The following is a 22,392-nucleotide window of genomic DNA, read 5'->3' on the forward strand; positions in this document are numbered from 1 at the left end:
GGTGGGCCATCAAGTTTCATTTCCTTGTTGAGACTTCATAACGATGAATACAACTCAGTGGCTTATTAAGCCATTTCAGAGGGCAGTTGGGAGTCAACCACATTGCTGTAGATCTGGAGTTACATGTAGCCCAGACCAGGTGAGGATGGCAGATTTCTTTCCCTGAAGGATATTAGTGAACTATTAGTAACTACTACCATTAGAAAAAATTTCCCCTCTGAACATCCACTCAACATCCTGATTTGGAAATATATTGTTGTTCCTTCAGTATCACTTTTGGAAGTCCCTCCAAAACAGTATGCAAACAGCCTCCCCGGTGCCAGGGTCTGGGATGTCACCCATCAGGTTTACAGGATTCTGAAGGGGGAGGGTGAGCAGCCAGAAATCGTGTACACATTGGCACCAATGATATAGCCAGGAAAGGGATTGAGGATCTGACAAGTGACTACTGAGAGTTAGGTTGGAAGCTGAAGAGCAGGACGAGTAGAGTAGTGATCTCAGGTTTGCTGTCAGTGCCACGAGATAGTTAGGTGTGGAACAGTCAGCGAATGCAGCTTAACATGTTGCTGCGAGGCTGGTGCAGGAGGAAAGGCTTCAGATAACTAGACCATTGGGATACCTTCTAGAGAAGGTGGGACCTGTACATGAAGGACGGGTTGCACCTGAACTGGAGGGGCACAAATGTCCTGGGTGGGAGATTTGCTTGTGTGATTCGGGAGGGTTTAAACTAGTTTGGCAGGGGAGTGGGAATCAGAGCCACAAATCTAAGAGGGGGGCAGTTGCAGATGGAGCAGTGACAGGATATAGTGAATCTATCGGGAAGGTTTCTCATGTGATGAAACAAAGGGATCGGTTAAAGTGTGTCTGCTTTAATACAAGGAGTGTCAGAAATAAGAGTGACGAACTTCGAGCATGGATCAGTGCTTGGGACTATGATGTTGTGGCCATAAAGGAGACGTGGGTTTCACAGGGGCAGGAATGGTTGCTAGATGTTCCAGGGTTTAGAACGTTCAAAAAGAATAGGGAGGTGGGAAAAAGAGGATGGGGTGTAGCATTGCTAATCGGAGAGTGCATCATAGCTACAGAAACAAAGGTGGTTGAGGAAGGTTTGTCTACTGAGTCAGTATGGGTGGAAGTGAAGAACAGCAAGGGCGCAGTCACCTCATTGGGGGCTTTCTACAGACCCCCTAATAGCAGTAGAGAGATTGAAGAATTCATAGGCGGGCAGATTCTGGAAAAATGCACATGTAGCAGGGTTGTTGTTATGTGTGATTCCAACTTTCCCAATATCAACTGGAACCTCCTAAGTGCAGATGATTTGGATGGAGCTGTTTTTGTCAGGTGTGTTCAGGAGGGTTTCCTTACTCAGTATGTAGACAGATCAATGGCAATGAGCCAGGACAGGTGCCAAATCTCGTGGTAGGAGAACCGTTTGGTAACAGTGATCACAATTGCCTCACATTTACCATAGCCTTGGAGAGGGAAAGGAGCAGTTACCAAGGGAAGTTATTTAATTGGGGAAAAGGAAATTATGACGCTATCAGACAGGAGTTGGGAAGTACAGACTGGGAGCAATTGTCCCACAGAAAGGGCACAGCAGAGATGTGGAAACTACTTAAGGAGCAGTTGTTGCGAATGATACACGAATTTGTTCCTCTGAGACAGGTAAGAAGGGGTAAGATTAAGGAACCTTGGATGACGAGAACAGAGGAGCTTCTCGTCAAAAGGAAGAAGGCAGCTTACATGAGGAAGCAAGGATCTAACACAGCTTTAGAGGATTACAGACTTGCTAGAAAGGAGCTCAGAAATGGACTGAGGAGAGTCGGGAGGAGGCACGAAAAAGGCTTGGCAATACATGAGGAATAAGAGAATGATCAGGGAGAAGGTAGGGTCAATCAGGGATAGCGTGGGGAACTTGTGTGTGGAGTCTGAGCAGGTAGGGGAAGCCCTAAATGAGCTTTTTGCTTCAGTTTTCACTCAGGAAAGGGACCTTGTTGTGAATGAGAACTTTGAGGAGCTGGGATACAGGCTTGACCAGATCAAGATTGATGAAATTAATGTGCTACAAATTTTGGAAAACATTAAGATTGATAAGTCCCCAGGGCCAGACCAGATTTATCCTAGGCTGCTCCAGGAAGCGAGAAAGGAGGTTGCTAAGCCGCTGGCGAAGATCTTTGCCTCCTTACTCTCCACAGGAGTCATACCGGAGGTTTGGAAGGAGGCGAATGTTGTTCCTCTCTTTAAGAAAGGTAACAGGGAAATCCCTGGCAATTACAGACCAGTCAGTCTTAAATCTGTGGTCAGCAAAGTTTTGGAAAGAATTCTAAGGGATAGGATTTATGACTATTTGGCAAAGCATACCGTGATTAAAGGCAGTCAGCATGGCTTTGTGAGGGGCAGGTCATGCCTCACAAATCTTATTGAGTTCTTTGAGGAGGTGACGAGACAGGTCTACAAAGGTTGAGCAGTGGATGTGATGTGGTGTATATGGACTTCAGCAAGGCATTTGATAAGGTCCCCCATGGTAGGTTCATTCATAAAGTCAGCAAGTATGGGATGCAGGGAGTTTTGGCTATCTGGATTCAAAATTGGTTGGCTGACAGAAGGCAGAGAGTGGTTGTTGATGGAAAGTATTCTGCCTGGAGGTCAGTGTTGGGTGGGGTCCCGCAGGGCTCTGTTCTTGGTCCTCTGCTCTTTGTAGTCTTTGATAAGTGATTTGGATGGGGAGGTTGAGGGGTGGGTTAGTAAATTTGCAGATGACACAAAGGTTGGAGGTGCCGTCGATAGTATAGAGGGCTATTGCAGGCTGCAGTACGACATAGACAGGATGCAGAGCTGGGTTGTGACATGGCAGTTGGAGTTCAACCTGGATAAATGTGAAATGCATTTTGGAAGGTCGAACATGAATCCTGAATATAGGATTAAAGATGGGATTCTTGGCAGTGTGGAGGAACAGAGGGATCTTGGTGTGCACCCAAGTGGATAGGTTGTTAAGAAAGCATATGGTGCTTTGGCTTTCATTAACAGGAGGATCGAGTTTAAGAGCCGCAAGGCTTTGCTACTTCTCTACAAGTCCCTGGTGAGACTACACTTGGTGTCCAGTTCGGGTCGCCCTACTATAGGAAAGATACAGAGGCTTTGGAGAGGGTGCAAAGAAGGTTTACCAGGAGGCTGCCTGGACTGGAGAGCTTGCTAATCCACCTAACTTGCACATCTTTGGACTGTGGAAGGAAACTGGAGCACCCAGAGGAAGGCCATGCAGACATTGGGAGGATGTGCAAATTCCACACAGACAGTTACCTGAGGGTGGAATCAAATCCAGGTCTCTGGCGCTGTGAGGCAGCAGTGCTAACCGCTGAGCAACCACGTCACTCCCTTCCTAGCTGTCAGCAAGGAGGGATTTGAACTGGAGTCCTATGACCAATGACAGAACCACTACACTGTCGCTTCCACCAATATATAATCAAACCAGGCTTCATTCTGCAATCTCACTTGTCCAGTAAAGCAATAAACTGGGATTATAACAACATATGTATTTAAAAATTGTTGCAAAGTCTTGCATATGGTACATGCCTAATGGCTACAAATCTTACTCCTTGATTATTTTAATGAAGGGATTCAAATTCAAATATGCTGCAATTTTAAATTGGTGATTTGAAATAACTGCACTGAGGCTGGTATCCATCCACAAAGTCACCCTTTATTTACGTGTGCACAGTACACTGGCTGTGGCCAGCTAGCTCAGGGTCAGTCCCCTGAACAGAGGACGTTCGAAATCTCTTGTTTATATATTTTTTCTTCTTCTTTTAAGAAAAGACACCTGAGTGGCCAGTGACAAGCAGTGCCCTTCTTTTCAAGGACAAAGCCAATGTGAATGAAAAAGTTAAAAGGAGGGTAGGAATTAAATCAAAATAGAGTTGGAGGGGGAAGTAAGACACTTCACGTCTCATGGTGCCCACCTCTCCACCTCTGGTCACTCTCGCCAACACAACCCTCCCTACCAACAGCCACTCGAACCTGCGATTGTGGAGGTGTGGATTCCTGAGCAATGGTTGCCTAATGACAGCCTGTTGGAGGGTAGGCATGACATGTGTTGACCATGTTCCAGACATTGATCAGGTCCTGGTAAAAGACAGGCAGCGTCCTGAGGGAGACCTCCAAACCATCACAGTCGATAAACAGGAGCTGCATATTGCATGAGGTTACGCACCTGGCAGACATTTTTGTGTTGAAGTATAATGCTACCACCAGTCCGTTATGGATTTTTAAAAAAATAAACCTGTTTAGTCATGGTATGATCTACCTGCAGTATAGGTGGAACCTGAACCTGGGTCCTCAGTCTCAGAGGCAGGGGTGCTATCTCTGTGCCACAAGAGCCCCAACTCCTTTATATATTTTTTTTCTTTTCTGAAGAAAACAAACCAAAACCAAAAACACAAAACCAACGAAGAAAAAGGAAAGTAATGTCTCGTAGTCAAGGGAGCTTTTCTCCCCAGTACACTGGCTGTCTCTTAGTTGCATATATTTCTTTTCTTCTTTCATTATTTTTTTCTTTGCTCTTTTCTTTTCCTGTTTGACCTCCCACACTACCACCAAACAGCAGTAGTGCTTACTTTTCCCGAGCACCCATGTCATTTGTGTGCAGGTGTAGGACACAGGGAAAAAATGAGTGCAAAAAACTTTATTCATATTCCACTACCAGGAAGAAAGGAAACACCTGAGTGGCCAGTGACAAGCAGAGCCCTTCTCAACAAAGGGCAATGTTAAGTGATCAGAAAAGTGAAGGGGAGGGTAGGGATTAAATCAAAATACAGTTGGAGGATGAAATAAAATACTCCACACCCCATGGTGCCCACCTCCCTCTGAAAACCTCAAAGGTGTTGGTAGATATTACATGCTGCTTCTCCCGGGCCCAAACGTAATCCCGGAAGAGGGGCAGGCAATCAGCCATAACGACCCACACCACAGCCCAATGCCTGGACCTGTTTATGGCCAGCCTGGCCAGGCCCAGGAGGAGACCCACCAGGAGATCCTCTGATCTGCCTTTCCCCCTCCGCACTGGGTGCCCAAAGATCAGGAGCATGGGGCTGAAGTGCAACCAAAAGCAGAGGAGATCTTTAAGAAAACTAAAAAGTACTGCAAACGTCCACATCACATATATACATGGTCCACGGACTCCACAGCATCACATAACAAGCAGTTGGACTGGGAGTCTATGAACCACTGGAATCTGCGGTTGCAGGGGACTGCTGCGTGCAGCACTCATCATACCAGATACCCAAGTGAAAGGGAGAGGACTTCTGTGCAGGGAGCTCTTCCACTGGGGATCCCCACCGCATGGTGGTAAATGGGCACACCTAGGTGTGTCTGGGCAATGGATGTGGGAAAAGAGTGGATGGTGTGCAGCAGTAGTCAATAAATGGCCTGCTATTTTGCATCCCTGTAGGTGGCTCAGATTTTGGGGCACAGGCACCCACTGAGGTAATGGGACCTTGGGGCCAATGTGACAAAGAAGATTGATGAGGGCAGAGCAGTAGATGTGATCTATATGGACTTCAGTAAGGCGTCCGACAAGGTTCCCCATGGGAGACTGATTAGCAAGGTTAGATCTCATGGAATACAGGGAGAACTAGCCATTTGGATATAGAACTGGCTCAAAGGTAGAAGACAGAGGGTGGTGGTGGAGGGTTGTTTTTCAGACTGGAGGCCTGTGACCAGTGGAGTGCCACAAGTATAGGTGCTGGGTCCTCTACTATTTGTCATTTACATAAATGATTTGGACGCGAGCATAAGAAGTATAGTTAGTAAGTTTGCAGATGACACCAAAATTGGAGGTGTAGTGGACAGCGAAGAATGTTACCTCAGATTACAACAGGATCTGGACCAAATGGGCCAATGGGCTGAGAAGTGGCAGATGGAGTTTAATTCAGATAAATGCGAGGTGCTGCATTTTGGGAAAGCAAATCTTAGCAGGACTTATACACTTAATGGTAAGGTCCTGGGGAGTGTTGCTGAACAAAGAGACCTTGGATGGAAGATTCATAGCTCCTTGAAAATGGAGTCGCAGGTAGATAGGATAGTGGAGAAAGTGTTTGGAAACCAAAAATGCTTTCCTTTATTGGTCAGAGTATTGAGTACAGGAGTTGGGAGGTCATGTTGTGGCTGTACAGGACATTGGTTAGGCCACTGTTGGAATATTGCATGCAATTCTGGTCTCCTTCCTATCGAAAAGATGCTGTGAAACTTGAAAGGGTTCAGAAAAGATTTACAAGGATGTTGCCAGGGTTGGAGTATTTGAGCCATAGGGAGAGGCTGAACAGGTTGGGGCTGTTTTCCCTGGAGCATCGGAGGCTGAGGGGTGACCTTATAGAAGTTTACAAAATTATGAGGGGCATGGATAGGATAAATAGGCAAAGTCTTTTCCCTGGGGTCGGGGAATCCAGAACTCGAGGGCATAGGTTTAGGGTGGGAGGGGAAAGATATAAAAGAGATCTACGTGGCAACTTTTTCATGCAGAGGGTGGTAAGTATATGGAATGAGCTGCCAGAGGAAGTGGTGGAGGCTGGTACAATTACAACATTTAAGAGGCATTTGGATGGGTATATGAATAGGGAGGGTTTGGAGGGATATGGGCCGGGTGCTGGCAGGTGGGACTAGATTGGGTTGGGATATCTGGTCAGCATGGACGGGTTGGACCAAAGGGTCTGTTTCCATGTACATCTCTATTACTCTATGTCAGTATGACCAATCTATAATTCCTTGTTTTCCCTCCATCTCCATTTTTAAATAGTGCGGTTACATGAGCTACAATCCATAAGAAAATTCTAGATTATATAGAATCTTGAAAGATGACCACATATATCTTTTATTTATCGGGCCACTTCCTTAATTGCCCTGGGATGTAAATTACCAAGCTCTGGGGACTTATTGGCCTTTAATCCTGTCAACTTCCCCAACACAATTTCCCTATTAATTCTGATTTCCTTCAGTCTCTCCCTTTTTTTAGACCTTGTGTTCTTCAACTTTTTTGGGGTGTTATTTGGGTCCTCCTTTGTGAAAACAGAAACAAAATATCTGTCTAATTCGTCTGCCATGTCTTTGATCCCAATTATAACATCTCCTTTTTTTGCCTTTCTCTTCACAAAACTATATAAGCTTGTAAATCAGTTTTTATGTTCCCCACAAGCTTAATATTGTACTCTATTTTCCCTTGTTTAATCAATCCTCTTTTTCCTCTTTTCTGAAAGCTAAATTGTTGTCAGTCCACAGGTTTGCTGCTTTTTTTGACCAATTCATATGTTTTGTCCTTGAATCAAATCCCATCCCTTCTTTCTTTTGTTAACCATTGTCAGCCATTCTTTCCCACTTTACTTTTGTGCCTGATTGAAAAGAACAATAATTATTGCAGTTCATTCTTGCACTCTTCAAATGTTTGCCATTGCCTATCCATTGTCATCCTTTTTCATAAAGCTCTTCTTTTTATCATAACCAGCCCACGTCTCATACCATTATTATTTTCTTTATTTAGATTCAAGACCCTAGTCTAGAATCAATGACATCAAGCTCCATTTTAACAAAGAATTCTATCATATTGTAGTCTCTTCTTCAAGGGGCCTTTCACAGATGGATTGCCAGTTACTCCTTTCTTATTATATAATGCACAGTTTAGGATAACTTGAGTTTCTTCAACAAATTGATCCAGAAGGCCATCTTACATACACTCCAGGAATTCCTCCTATATAGTATTGTTACAGATTTGTTTCGTCCAATCTATACATAGATGAAAGTCACCTATGATTACAGCTATATCTTTATCACTTGCAAAGTTAAATTGGAAGAACAAAAACTGATAATGAAATAGCTGGGTCCAGTTATTTCAATAGATGAGATGAAAAATAATTCCAGGCAATGAAATGTCAATTTCTTAGCCCAGTTTTTAGAAATATTATACCCATCAGAAGAGGTGATTGAACTGTGGTTACCTGCAGATAGCTTTGTTTTGTACAATGATACTTTGGCAACTATTGCCATTGTAGAAAGCAGTAATTAACTCTTCCACAGAAGCAAATGTTTTAAGGATCAAAGTTGTTTAGTAATATGTTGTTTAGTAAGTTGTTTAGTTGTAGTGATTCTTTGTGTGATCAACAACAGTTCACAGCCAGGTCTCGCATGGAAAACAATAGACATATAAGTTTACAAAGATAGGATTTTGTTACACTACAGTGTCTCTTTACAAAGCTTGGTGCATATTTAAGTCAGATGTGCCTCTATTTTATGTCTGTCTTTTGTAATCTAACACAAGGATTGCAAAACGTAAAGAATTCAATTCGGCCAAGGCGTACATCTCTCTTAGCAATAATTATTAGATGATGTGTTGTAAATCTATACATAGATGAAAGTCATCTATGTTTATATGTATATCTTTATCACTTGCAAAGTTAAATTGGAAGAACAAAAACTGATAATGTAATAGCTGGGTCCAGTTAGTTCAACAGATGAGATGAAAAATAATTCCAGGCAATGAAATGTCAATTTCTTAACCCAGTTTTTAGAAATATTATACCCATTAGAAGAGGTAATTGAACTGTGGTTACCTGCAGATAGCTTTGTTTTGTACAATGATACTTTGGCAACTATTGCCATTGCAGAAAGCAGTAATTAACTCTTCCACAGAAGCAAATGTTTTAAGGATCAAAGTTGTTTAGTAATATGTTGTTTAGTAAGTTGTTTAGTCGTAGTGATTCTTTGTGTGATCAACAACAGTTCACAGCCAGGTCTCGCATGGAAAACAATAGACATATAAGTTTACAAAGATAGGATTTTGTTACACTATAGTGTCTCTTTACAAAGTTTGGTGCATATCCAAGTCAGATGTGCCTCTATTTTATGTCTGTCTTTTGTAATCTAACACAAGGATTGCAAAACGTAAAGAATTCAATTCGGCCAAGGCGTACATCTCTCTTAGCAATAGTTATTAGATGATGTGTCGTAAATCAAAATCACAGACACGGAGGCATTTCAGTTTCACAGGACAGACTTCCAACTAAACAAATAAGTAAAGTGGTGGTGTTAAGTCAACTCCTTTACTGAGATCAAATCTCACTATCATTGGCAGGTATGTCACATTTATGTGGCAAATGTAACATTGTAAAATATCTCTAGATATTTCAAGACAGCAGCTGTGTGAATAAAATGAACCAGTGAAGGTGTTGGGGACTGGAATTCAATCAGGTACTTTAGCATTTCTTGTTCGTTCACTGAATTTTGTTGCAGTTAAATATACATATGGAAAATTTGTTCATATAGAGTGGCACGGCATGTCTATGTCTGTCTTGAATAAAGATTTTTCTAATGGTATCATGCTTCCTGATGTTGTCTTTGTTTCGACTACTACTAACAACAAGGATTGGTGGTTGTCAAATTACTTAAAGCCTCTCAACCCAGCTATTGTAACATGGTGCCAGCAGTAACAATCTGAATAATTAATTTAGCTATAAATTATAGTATGCTGGCAGCAGTGGACACCACTGTCTCATATAAGGTAGGAGCAGCAGTGGGCAGAGACTGAAAAACTCTTCAATTCTACAAAAGCCACAGCATTCTAAGGAGATAAAAGCAGAAAAAAAATCAGAAACCTGACAATGTATCTCTCAACATTCAGCAGCAAAAAGGCACACAGAGTCTGTCAGCCTCTGTAAATGCACCAGCAGTTAAAACAATAACACGAATTAAGCCTAAAACAGCCTAAAACTTTGAAAAAGCTTGAGTACCATAAACACTCTTACCAGGGCTACAAGAGAAAAATCACAATGATGAATTATAACCAAGATGTTGCTTATTAATACAGAGGACAATAGGGCTAAAGGTAAGTCCAGGTAATGTGGCACAGCCTTGCCTGTGCAAATGATTTGATTATTATGTCACTTTATGAGTGAGAGTACAGAATAAGTGAGTAATCTCAGTGGAAAATTTTGTTCCTTGAGCTTTTCAGGAAAGCATAGTGACATTCATGGCTGGAGATGTTCAGTTGACAACTCACATACCTGCTGTCCCTCATAATGCAGTGCTCTGGAAAGAAAAGCTGCTCAAAATGCTGAACTGTTGAGGTTAAACATTGTCATCAAGGATGTTCAAGCATATCAAGATAAGTTACAGTCACTGCTCACTCTGAAGCGTTGAAAGGGTACAGATTATGCAAGGGTCAAAAGAAGCTTCCTCAAGATCCATTATCAACTTGATGGGTGTTCCCATGTATCTCCTGCTTTGTCCTTGCTGTCAGTGATTGTGGGCTTTCTCAGGTGCTGTCTAAGGCTATTTGATGAATTTAACCAACAAAGCCACTCCACCTCCTTTTCCTTTTTGTCTGTCATTACAATACCTCCACAGACTGCCTTGTCCGCTTTCTTTGCCTGGCTGTCACCTTTTCCCTCCCCACCTGAGGAATATTAACCTAAGGAGTGCCTACCTTTCTGTATGTGCTCTTGTTGCCATGATCCACAGTGTATCTAGTCACCGCTTCAGCTCTGAAACTTGGGCTTCCAGGAGCTGCAGCTGGAGACATTTCCTGCATACATTCTAGTTTCACGCATTGGAACTGTGCCCAAATTCCCAAGTCGGACAGATCCCACATAGAATGCCCTTAAAATCAAGTAATATTAATTAATCTAGGGTCTATCTTTATTTGACCTCTGAACTAATGCCCTTACCAACTGGAAACCCAAAATAAAGACCTTACAAACTAGAACTGTTAAAAATAGCATAAATAGTCTCCTGACCTTACTCACCTAACCAGCTGTTGCTTCTCAGCCTGAGTCACCTTTTGACGCTCCACCCACACTGCTTCACTGTAATACTGCTGCAGGACATGTCTCACAAGAATGTTCCTTAGTGTATGAGATATTCTTCTTTTTCTGTTCCAGATTTATAAACAGGTATTTTTCTTTTTTTTTCTTCTACCTTTCTTTGTGGTCCCTTTTCAATTCTCTTTTGTTTTCCTTCTTTCTCAACTGAAAATCCAGTTCTAACTTTTTCTCACTCTGACATGCTGTTTGTTTGTTTCCTCTCTCTCTGAAATTTAGGTTTTGTGATTTTTTTTTCATTTTGAAGTGTTTTCATTTTATTTCCTTGTTCAATCTACTTGTTCTGGAATTGAATTTTCACAAATTCAATTGATGCGCGAATTGTAAGCCTTACTTCTTTCAATTTCAGATTCTATGATGTTATCCCAATTAAGTCTCCTTTCCAAACCCCTGCTTTTAATTCTAACCTCAAATTGTCTACCCGTTCTAATCGCCTCCATTTGGTTACTTTGCGAATCACTCAGGGATAAATCTTCCATCTTTCCATTTATCCTTTATTTTTTCACTTCTGATTTCACATTGTTCGTTTTGCATATCCCACTGCGAGACCCCAAGTTTATGTTGTGAATGAGATGGGTGGAGTGCATTGTCTTTCCCTAGACCATACTGTTTTATCCATTTCTCAATAAGGCCAATTATATGCTTTCTCTATATTATATATAGATTGAAAAGATCTGTCCATCAAAAAAATTTACTCAACAAAGATACAGAATTTATTAATACAGTTTATAATGTCAAAATATTAATCTAAAAACACATATACATGGACACACACACCAGGTAAGGGGGAAGAGGGACAAATTTGTCTTTGCATATTTTCAGTTGGGGAAAATACATTTATGCCAAAAATGGTTAATTCGTAAAGGAAACAGGGATAAAGTGTGGAATATTCAGAGGGTGTCAATATGGAATTCTGGTACACATTGACATTTGGTAAACTAGGATTTAAATATCACTTATTTTGCTTTGGCCATTTTGAATTGTAAGCCAGAGGCATGTAGGTTTAATGATTAACTTGTAAATATTTCTATAGACATTGTGATTTAAAAAAAAATAGTTTTAGGATAGCTTTGGAGGAATAATGAGTTTTTATTTATGTTAAAATCGTTGATGTGTGAGCAAAGTACATAGAGTAGTACTTCAAACTTTCTCACAGAAGTTTCTGCACCTTTTCTCCCCAAGCTTAAGGAAACACTATAGCTTGAAAGAAAAGGTTTAGTTTTAATTTCAGTTTGAGGCAGATCTGTAGCAGTCTTGAATAAAGATAGGTATGTAAAGCAGTGTTTCTGCTCAGTGAGAAAGGGAGAAGATAGTAAAAAATAAATTATTTCCAGTGAGGAGTTGAGTAATAATTCCAGACCAGAAATGTTCAGATAAAATACTGAAAAGGTTATTTGAAGCTGAGAACATTTAAGCTCAGGTATCGGGAAAGCTTCAGAAGAGGCCAGATTTTCCATACTGGTTGTGGGAATCACATTAAATGAAACTTAAAGAGGTGTTTGAAGGCAATTTTTCCTTGGTATAAGTACTGTACAAAGGCTACTTTGGGAAACTGTTCTGGGGCATTTGTGAGATCTATAAATAAGTGTTTCTCAGATTAATTTTACCATATTTTTTAAAAGCTTTAATGTCATGTCAATTTGGTTCATACTTTTTTTTTGCTTAATGAACTTCAGTTTTATTATTTGAACCAAATCTACAACATTGTATGCTTGTATTTCAGTGAGAGGTCATCTCATTAAAACAAAGCAAGTTTATTAAACCAGATTTCAATCTGGTATCTGACTTGTCCAGTAATAGCTGGGATCATAATACTAGACATTTGGAGTTTTTTCAGGAAACACAGTACTGAGAAGTCATCCAGACACACTTTCAAGAGGACAATCTGGATCTGTTTATATACTGGATTCACAAGAGTGTTTTAGAAAGGCAAAGAGATGAGATGAACAGTAGGTTCCTCAGCAGAAATCTTCCTACTGAAAACCAAAACAATCTCCATCACCGACAAATAACGTTCAAACAGAATAGCCATAAAAGTCAAGTGACGTCCAGCAAACAAGTCCACCAATTAGGTTGAAATCATGTGATTTCCCAAAAATGTAGTTTTTTCGAAAAAACTACATGTTTCATTGACCTTTTCAATGAATAATCCAGTTATTTCCAAACAAATAGTGAGACCTTATTTTTCCACAATCCTTGAAAGCTTTTTCTCAAAACAATGCTAAAAATGAAGACTTCAAAACAAATGTGATAAATCTTGAAGAATATTGTAAAAGCTGTGAGTATAATCTTTATTGAAAAAGGGGCATTCATTCAGAAACTTGGGAAAACAGCAGTATAAATCAATTAATGAGCATGGAAAAATTGAAGGCAGATAAAACAAGTATTTTGAAGGGAAACAAGTAGTTATTGTTCAACTGAAAATATTTTTAAGAAACATTATCAGCCTGGTGTTGATCCAAGATGACAGCAGAGTAGGACGCTCTGGTCAGAGCTCCTTTTCTCGCCAGTGCCTCTCCCTTTTCCTTTTTTTCTCCAGTTTGTAGCTTTTCCGGTCTCCCCAATCACAACTCCACCCCTCACCCCACCTTACCTGGAGAGTAGAGTTGAGGAGCAGAGCGAGCTGGTAGTGTCCCGCGGCAGAATGGAGCAAGCGGGCCATGTCCCAGAGTGAGCACATGCCGAGTCCAGCAGCTTAGCAAGCACAGACTGAGTCTTGTGGTGGAGTGAGCGTGGGCTAAGTCCCACGTCAGCAGTGGAGCAAGCGTGTGATTCCCAAAATAGCAGCGGAGCAAGTCCTGGCACATGAAGGCAGCATGGCCTCATGTTCTGGAGCCTGCAGGCACTGACTAGAAGTTAAGTAGTTATGGTCACTTATTATCGTTCTGGACCTTTTCACTGTTTCAGGCTAATCTATATTCTTTTTAACTCTAACAGCACTAAATGTTTTTAATCTGTAAGATTTGTACCAAGCTATCGGTACTTAAGATGGTGACATTCAAGGCAGCCATTGTAAAAACTTTTCACTGTACTTCTGTACTGGAGTATGTGTGTCAATGAAGGATAGTCTGTTCTTCTATTCGGTTGATGCCATTTTTTTAACATGTAAAGTTCAGAGAAGAAGTAGAAAGGCCATGAATCATCTGTCGTCTTAAAAGTGGTACAAACGTTTAGGGCGGCATGGTGGCTCAGTGGTTAGCACTGCAGCCTCACAGCACCAGGGACCTGGGTTCGAATCCAGCCTTGGGCAATTTTCTCTGTGGAGTTTGCACATTCTCCCTGTGTCTGCATGGGTTTCCACCGGTACTCCGGTTTCCTCACAAACTTCTGCGCAGGTCACGTGGATTGGCCATCCTAAATTGCCCATAATGTTAGGTGCATTAGTCAGAGGGAAATGGGTCTGGGTGCATTAATCTTTGGAGGGTCAGTGTGCACTTGTTGGGCTAAATGGCCTATTTCCATACTGTAGAGAATTTCATCTAATCTAAAATCAGGAAGGAGAAAGTGCCACAAAATTACAATCTTTCCTATACCTTGGGAGAAAATATAAAATGCAATGACATTGAAATATTTGAAAATAATTTTTACAGAAAAATTGGATAGTTCTGAAACATTAAGAAATAAAAATAATCTGTAAGACAGAGAAAAGTAAAATCAATAAATCGTAAAAAGAGAAAAATTACACAACAAATTTCAAGAAAATCATTTAAATAAGAAGCAACAGCAGGGTATGGTGGTGAAATTATAAACCTACTTTGCTTATTTGAAACAATTGTAACAAGATGGGTGGCACAGTGGTTAACACTGCTGCCTCACAGCGCCTGAGACCCGGGTTCAATTCCCACCTCAGGCGACTGACTGTGTGGAGTTTGCACGTTCTCCCCGTGTCTGCGTGGGTTTCCTCCGGGTGGTCCGGTTTTCTTCCACAGTCCAAAGATATGCAGGTCAGGTGAATTGGCCATGCTAAATTGTCCGTAGTGTTAGGTAAGCGGTAAATGCAGGGGTATGGGTGGGTTGCGCTTCGGCGGGTCGGTGTGGACTTGTTGGGCCGAAGGGCCTGTTTCCACACTGTAATGTAATCTAAAAAAAATCTAAGATTTTCATAACCAGAGGAAGATTGGCAGAGATGTTGTATAAGGCAGTTAATCCCTGAAACAATTAACTGACATCATATTGAAAAGCTTCATCATCAGATGTAAAACACTGTTTTGGAGGAGCTAATTGGGCAGAGGCAGTGCCCTGAGTGGGGACTCCTGCCTGTGGTGATTCCTGAAGTGTTCACTCTTGGAGGGGTTGTCATTGCTGTATGCAGAGATGGAACTCCTGAGGCTCGGAACACCTTGCAGAGACCTTGCAAAAACCCTGGAGCTGGGTTTGAAGACCCCTTGTACAGAGGATGAAACTCTATTTCAGTAATTTCTTTCTATTCTTTTTGTAACTCAATATGGCACTTGATTATGGCGTCAAGACACTTTTCATTGTATCTTTCTAGATATATATGACAATAAATAAATAACCAGTTCTCTGTTTGCTACAATATTTTTGTGAGAATGTTTCAGTTGAACTAATTTGAACTTACTCTTAAGTTGAGCCTAATGTCTTACAATCGACCATCATGAATTGAGATTCAGCCTATTTTCTGCTAAAGTATTTGTGTTGATGTCATTCCCCACTTGGTATGAATAGCTCAGACTAATATCAGCAAGAAAGGCAAGAGGTGAGATGGGTTCCTCCTACTGAAAACCAAAACAATCTCCATCACCTGCAAATAACATTCAAACAGAACAGCTACTGAAACTAGACAAAGCTTCACAGTCCCACTGTTATAATACTCTGGAAGAGTTCTGGCTTGTTCTGCCCACTGAGCTCTCATGATATCTCAATGTAATAAATTTTGAGTCAGCCCTGGGTATCCTTTCAGGTGCAGTAGTAATCACTGGTAATCCCTGCAAGTAGCTCAATATGCGAGCCAGTTCTGAAGAAGGGTCTCTGGACTCAAAGCATTAACTCTACTTTCTTTCCTCAGAAGCTGCCAGAGCTGCTGAGTTTCTCCAACAATTTCTGTCTTTGTACCGACTTCTCAAGCTTTTCCATCCAGCCTTTCCCTGTGATCATCATCTCTGATTTCCCACCACACATGCTGTACTCGTTCCACAATTTCTCTGTTACTTCTATTATATGTTTACTCCCCATTTCCTTCCAGAATGTCTTCACACTGTCAAATTACCTCTATTTCAGTCACTCTCACTTGACCTGTCTGTCGGCAGTTGCAGACTTAAACTGCTGAGTTCCTATCTGATGAGTAGCCAGCTTTCCAAAGTGGATGTTTCAAAAGTCAGGAAACCTAAAGCAACAAATCAAAACATGCTTTATAATGCCATTCAAACCAATTTTCAATTACCTGATCGTAAATTCACCTTCCTATTTCACATGCCTTGGTGAATCTCAAGATTAATCTGTTATGAATGAGAAAATGTGAAGCTTTTCCAATTTAACATACAGTGACTTATGACATGGCAGAAATTGATGCATCTTGCACTCATATGCAAATATTTTTCAAACTTGTGACATGTACTTTATTTTGAACCACAGCATTTAAACATTGTGTAATTTTAAATACAGAATTGTAACACTGTGCTGCTTCATGTTCTTTTCTCAGGCATAGAATTTCTGATCAAAGTATTGAATTGACCTTAAACCAATTTGATTTTTTTTTCCATCATTTATTTGTACTTGAAGGATTAAATCGTCCTGAAATTCCCTTGATGGTTTTTGTAATTTAGGCAGAATGTTATCAGGATTCTTGGAGCATTTTTATTGTTTTATTTTCTTTCTGAGAGTTTTACTGATTTTCCACTGACGTTCAGCAATAGATCAGGAGAATGTTTGTTGAACTTTAGGGTATAAAGGTAGTTTCAAGCATGTGATCTACCTTAGGATTCATATTTCTAAATGCAAAATGTGCTCTGTTCACTGTCTGATTATATTTGTTTAGAATAAGCCTTGATGGAATAATCAAACATATTGAATCATCCATTTTGATTTTTCAATTTCTAAAGAGCATAATGCAGCAATGCAATTTCTTAGAAACCTTGCAGATTCAATTGTGAAAAATATATTTGACCTATTGACTTCGTGGTAATCTTTCAGTAACTAAGGAAAATAATAAATATCTAAATGCCAGATCTTGCTGGCATAAACAAGTTACTTGGAGGTAAGCTTGCACTACCAATCACAAGTAAAAGCTTTTCATCTAATTTACATCTCCCTTTATAACAATCCTTTAGAATCATTACTCTTGTAAGAACTTACAATAGAGCTGATTCTTACATTTCTTTGGATAGGTACATGTTACGTAGGGGTTTTTGGAGGGTCTTACATTCTAGAACCTAACAGGTTTACTCACCATGTCTTACTAAACTCACTTTCTGAAGAAGGGCTTATGCCCAAAACGTCGGTTCTTCTGTTCCTTGGATGCTGCCTGACCTGCTGCGCTTTTCCAGCAACACATTTTCAGCTCTGATCTCCAGCATCTGCAGTCTTCAATTTCTCCTCACTTCATGAACTGCCTACCTCTTCCTTAGGGTGCCCTGTGCACAATTCCAGCCCCATCTTATCATACGCTGTTATCAGAATAACTCACTAATACTGTGATATGCCAGAATTAGTCAGCATCCTTTTGTCCAAGAAATCTTTAGAAGACTTGTGTACCGAGATAAGCACTGTAAGTCAGGAGTTGCCATGTATTGTTCATGATGTTTGCTCCAGACATAGCAAATGGAGGAAATCAGTGCCCTGCTTTGCAGGCAGAGTCCTGGAGATCCTGCTGAATGGAGTGTTGCAGAGAAGGCCGCAACATCAGACCATGCCATTTCTGATCTGAAGTTGCCACCTGGATTAAAACAGTTGTCTGGAGGAATGCCTAGTAATGTAGGAAGAGGGTCAAAGACCTTCTCCACTCTGTCAACATAAGTGTCCCATTTCTTCTCTCATACCTCACAGTCAGCCCAACTCCCACCAACTCCCATGCTATAGGTACCACTCCCATCGTTGCCTCCAGTATCACTCACTCACTGTTACCCACCCTAATCCCTGATGCCCCGAACCGTTTTGCTCTCTGCACTGTCTACTCACTTGCTCTCCCCTCGGTGCCATCTGCTTTAGTCTCCCATAATATCTGTCTCTCTCTCTCTCATTACATGAGAAAACAGTCAGGTAGGGCAGAAAGATTCAAGATGGTTGCTGGGTTAGAGTCAGAGTTATAGAGGTCTACAGCACAGAAAAAGATGTTTTCATCTTTCAAGTCTATGCTGATCAAAAACAAGCAGCTAACTATTCTAATCAGATTTTCCAGCACTTGGCCCATAGCCTTGTATGCCTTAGAGTTGCAAGTGCAAATCTAAATGCTTCTTAAATATTATGAGGGTTTCTGCTTCTCCCACACTTATAGGCAGTGAGTTCCAGACTCCCACAATCCTCACATCTTCAAAACTTTTCTCACCTCCCCTCTTATCCTCTTGCCCCTTACCTTAAATCTATGCCCTGATCATTGAGAGAAAGAGAGAGAGAGAGAAACTTTTATTTGTCGTTTCTACCATATACAATTGATACAGTAAAAACGAGACAGTGTTCCTCCAGTACCAAGGGTGCCACATTGACAGCACAAGCTACAGCATTGTACAGAGCATAAGTGCCAAAGAAGTGCAAAACAAGTGTAACACAAGTTATAGTGTAACAAGAATGATGAATAATAGACATTTTTATTGCAGCAATACGAAAGAATTTCAGAGGAGCGAAAGTCCAATTATACTATGTTAAGGAGCCTCATGGCTTGGGGGAAGAAATTGTTGCACAGTCTGACCGTGAGACACCGTATGCTCCAGTATCTTCTGCCAGATGGCAGGAGGGAGATGACGTTGAGTGAGGGGTGTGTGGAGTCTCCCACAATGCTCTTAGCCATTCAGATGCAGTGTGTTGTGTAAATGTCTATAAAGGAGGGAAGAGAGACTCCGATGATCTTCTTAGCTGTCCTCATTATCTGTTGTAGCGTCTTATGATCCGAGACGGTGCAATTCCCGAACGAGGCAGTGATGCAGCAGCTCAGGATACTCTTAATGAGCCCTCTGTAGAAAGTGGTGAGGTTGGTGGGAGGTGGGCTTTTCTCAGCCTGTGCTGAAAGTAGAGATGCTGCTGGGCTTTCTTGGCTGTGGAGCTGACATTGAGGGTCCAGTTGAGATTCTCTGCCAGGTATATGCCAAGAAATTTGGTGCTGTTCACCATCTCCAAGGGGGAGCCGTTGATGTCCAGCAGAGAGTGGTCGCTCCGTGCCCTCCTGAAGTCAATAATTATCTCTTTCATCTTGTCCACGTTCAGAGACAGGTTACTGGCTCTGCACCAGTCCGTTAGCTGCTGCACCCCCTCCCTGTATGCTGACTCATCGTTCCTGCTGATGATACCTACTGCAGTCATATCACCAGTGAACTTGACGATGTGATTTGACCTGTGCATCACTGCACAGTTGTGTGTCAGCAGAGTGAACAGCAGTTGATTGAGCAAACAGCCCTTGGGGGGGGGGCTGCTCAGTGTGATGGTGTTGGAGATGCTGTTCCTGATCCAAAATGACTGAGGTTTCCCAGTCAGGAAGTCCAGGATCCAGTTACACAGGGAGGTGTTTAGGCCCAGCGGATTCAGCTTTCCAATCAGGTGCTGAGGAATGGTAGTGTTAAATGCAGAATTGAATTGAATTGAATGTATTGTCACATGTAAGGCACAGTGAAAAGCTTTGTCTTGTGAGTAATACGGGCAGATCATATAGTTAAGTAGCATAGATAAGTAAATAATAGGTAAACAGTAGCAAAAACAAAAACACAGGTACAGATGAATGTTAAGTGTTTGTGAGTCCATTCAGTATTCTAACAACAGTAGGGTAGAAACTGTTACAAAACCTGCTGATGCGTGTGTTCAGGCTTCTGTACCTTCTTACTGATAGTAGAGGTTCTAGAAAAGCATTGCCAAGGTGGGTGGGCCTTTGAGAATGCTAGCGGCCTTTCCTTGACAGCGGGCCTGGTAGATGGATTCCATAAATGGGAGGTTGGCCTTTGTGATTGTCTGGGCCGAGTGCACCACTCTCTGCAACTGTCTCCAATCGTGAATGGTGCAGTTGCCAAACCATGTAGTGATACATCCGGACAGAATGTTCTCGATGGCACACCTATTAAAGTTGGCAAGGATATTCGCCATTATGCCAAATTTCCTCAGCTGCCTGAGGAAGAAGAGACATTGTTGGGCCTTTGTAACCAGTACGTCCACATGAAAAATCCAAGAAAGCTTGTTGTGGATGACTACTTCAGGAGCTTGACACTTTCCACTCATTCCACCTTTGTTCTGTTAATGTGTACGGTGGGCATGAGTAACATCCCGCCAAAAGTCAATAATGAGTTCCTTGGTTTTGCTGGCATTCAGATCTAGATTGTTCTCAGTGCACCATTTTTCCAAGCCTTCCACCTCCTGTCTGTGGTTTGTTTCGTCACCATCTGAGATTCAACCGACTGTGGTGGTGTCATCAGCAAACTTGTAAATGGCATTAGTCTGGTATTTGGCAACACAGTCATGGGTACACAGTGAGTACTGTACGGGGCTGAGTATGCACCCCTGGGGGGCTCCAGTGTTGAGTGTTAGTGAGGACGAAATGTTGACCCCAACCTTCACTGATTGTGGCCTGTGGGTCAGGAAACTGAGGATCTCGTTGCAGAGAGTGGGACTTAGTCCGAGATCACTAAGTTTAGTCATCAATCTCAAGGGGATAATAGTGTTAAAGGCTGAATTGTAGTCAATGAGTAGGATTCTTACATAGCTGTTATTGGTGTCAAAGTGTTCTAGGGAGGAATGAAGGGCAAGTGATATGGCACCTGACATGGATCTATTGGTCCAATAGGCAAATTGAAGTGTGCCAAGAGGAGTGGGAAAGCTGGAGTTGATTAATGCCATGACCAGCCTTTCAAAGCACTTCATGACCACCGAAGTTAGGGCCATTGGTGGGTAATCATTGAGACATGCTGCATGAGCCTTCTTAGGTACAGGGATGATGTTGACCCTCTTGAAATAGACAGGGACAGTGACCTGCTGCAGGGAGAGGTTGAAGATGTCCGAGAAGACCTGTGCCAGTTGATCTGCACGTGTTCTGAGTGCACAGCCTGGTACTCCATCTGGTCCCATCACTTTCCTTGGATTCCTTGGAAAACTGATCTGACCTCTGATGCAGTGACTGTTGGGATAGGTTCGTCAAGACTTGTTAGAATAGGTGTTACCTCTCCGCCGAAATTCTGCTCAAAGAGAGCACAGAAGGCGTTGAGACGATCTGGGAGAGATATGTCATTGTCTGCTATCTTGCACTGTCTCTTTTTAGAACCTGTGATGTCATTCATTCCTTGCCATAGTTGCCGGGTGTCTGTCTGGGTCTCTAGTTTGGATCAGGATTGATCCTTGGCTGTCTTAATGGCTCTGCGAAAGTCATACTTGGATTCCTTATATTTGAGTGGGTCTCCTGATCTAAAGGCCTCACGCCTGGTTTTTAGCAAGTTTTGTATGTCCTGATTCATTCAGGGTTTCCTGTTGGGGAACACCCGGATTGACTTCCTCAGTATGTAGTCCTCCACACACTTGCTGATAAAGTCTGTGACAGTGGTGGCATACTCGTCCAACATACCTGCGGACTGTTTGAACATGGCCCAATCAGCCAATTCCAGACAGCACCAGAGTTGATCCTCTGCTTCTTCCGACCAGACCTGGACCTGTATATCTGCGAGGGGGTTTCCTGCTTGAGCTTTTGCCTGTAAGCCGGGAGAAGAGATACGGCATTGTAGTCAGAGTTCCCAAAATGAGGGTAGGAGATGGAGCGGTAGCATCCTTCACAGTGGTGTAGCAGTGGGCCCCTGGGTGGGGCAGGTAATGTTCTGGTGGTACTTGGGCAACATCTTCCTTAGAATGGCTTGATTGAAGTTGCCAGTTACAATAAACAGTGCTTCAGGGTGTTCCATCTCTCCAGGGTATTAGAGGTGGAATACAGCACATCTAGAGCTTCTTGAACCTTTGCTTGTGGCGGTATGTACACAGTAGTTAGTATAGCAGTGGTAAATTCCCATGGTAAATAAAAGGGGCGGCATTTGATGGTGAGGAATTCAAGGTTTGGGAAGCAATGGCTGCCCAGTCTTGCAGTGTCCATGCACCACAAGTTGTTGATTAAAAAGCAAACCCCTCCACCCTTTGTCTTACCCGAGGACGCTGTATGGTCCATATGATGGATAGAAAAACCATCAGCCTGAAGTGCGCAGTCGGGAGTGGATGGGTTGAACCAGGTTTCCGTGAAGCAAAGTGCGCAGCAATCCCGCAGTTCATGCTGGAAGCTGAGCCGCGTTCTGAGTTTGCCCATCTTGGTCTCCAGTGATTGTACATTTGCTAAGAGTAAGCTAGGAAGGGGGGATCTTGAAACCGCAGAGTCTCAGTCTTACGAGAAGGCCGACATGCTTACCCCACT

At 42.1% G+C, this 22,392-nt stretch overlaps 1 protein-coding gene across 2 annotated transcripts in view; it reads left to right on the forward strand.

Moving 5' to 3' along the window:
• LOC122552978 (parkin coregulated gene protein homolog) overlaps nt 1-22,392 on the forward strand; it is a 379,845-nt gene that overhangs the window by 177,987 nt on the left and 179,466 nt on the right. The gene's annotated exons all lie outside the window — the stretch shown is intronic.

Source organism: Chiloscyllium plagiosum, unplaced genomic scaffold, assembly GCF_037043375.1.
Source record: "Chiloscyllium plagiosum isolate Xiang-an unplaced genomic scaffold, Cpla_swu_hap1 HiC_scaffold_10, whole genome shotgun sequence".
In the NCBI taxonomy this organism is placed as follows: Eukaryota; Metazoa; Chordata; class Chondrichthyes; order Orectolobiformes; family Hemiscylliidae; genus Chiloscyllium; species Chiloscyllium plagiosum.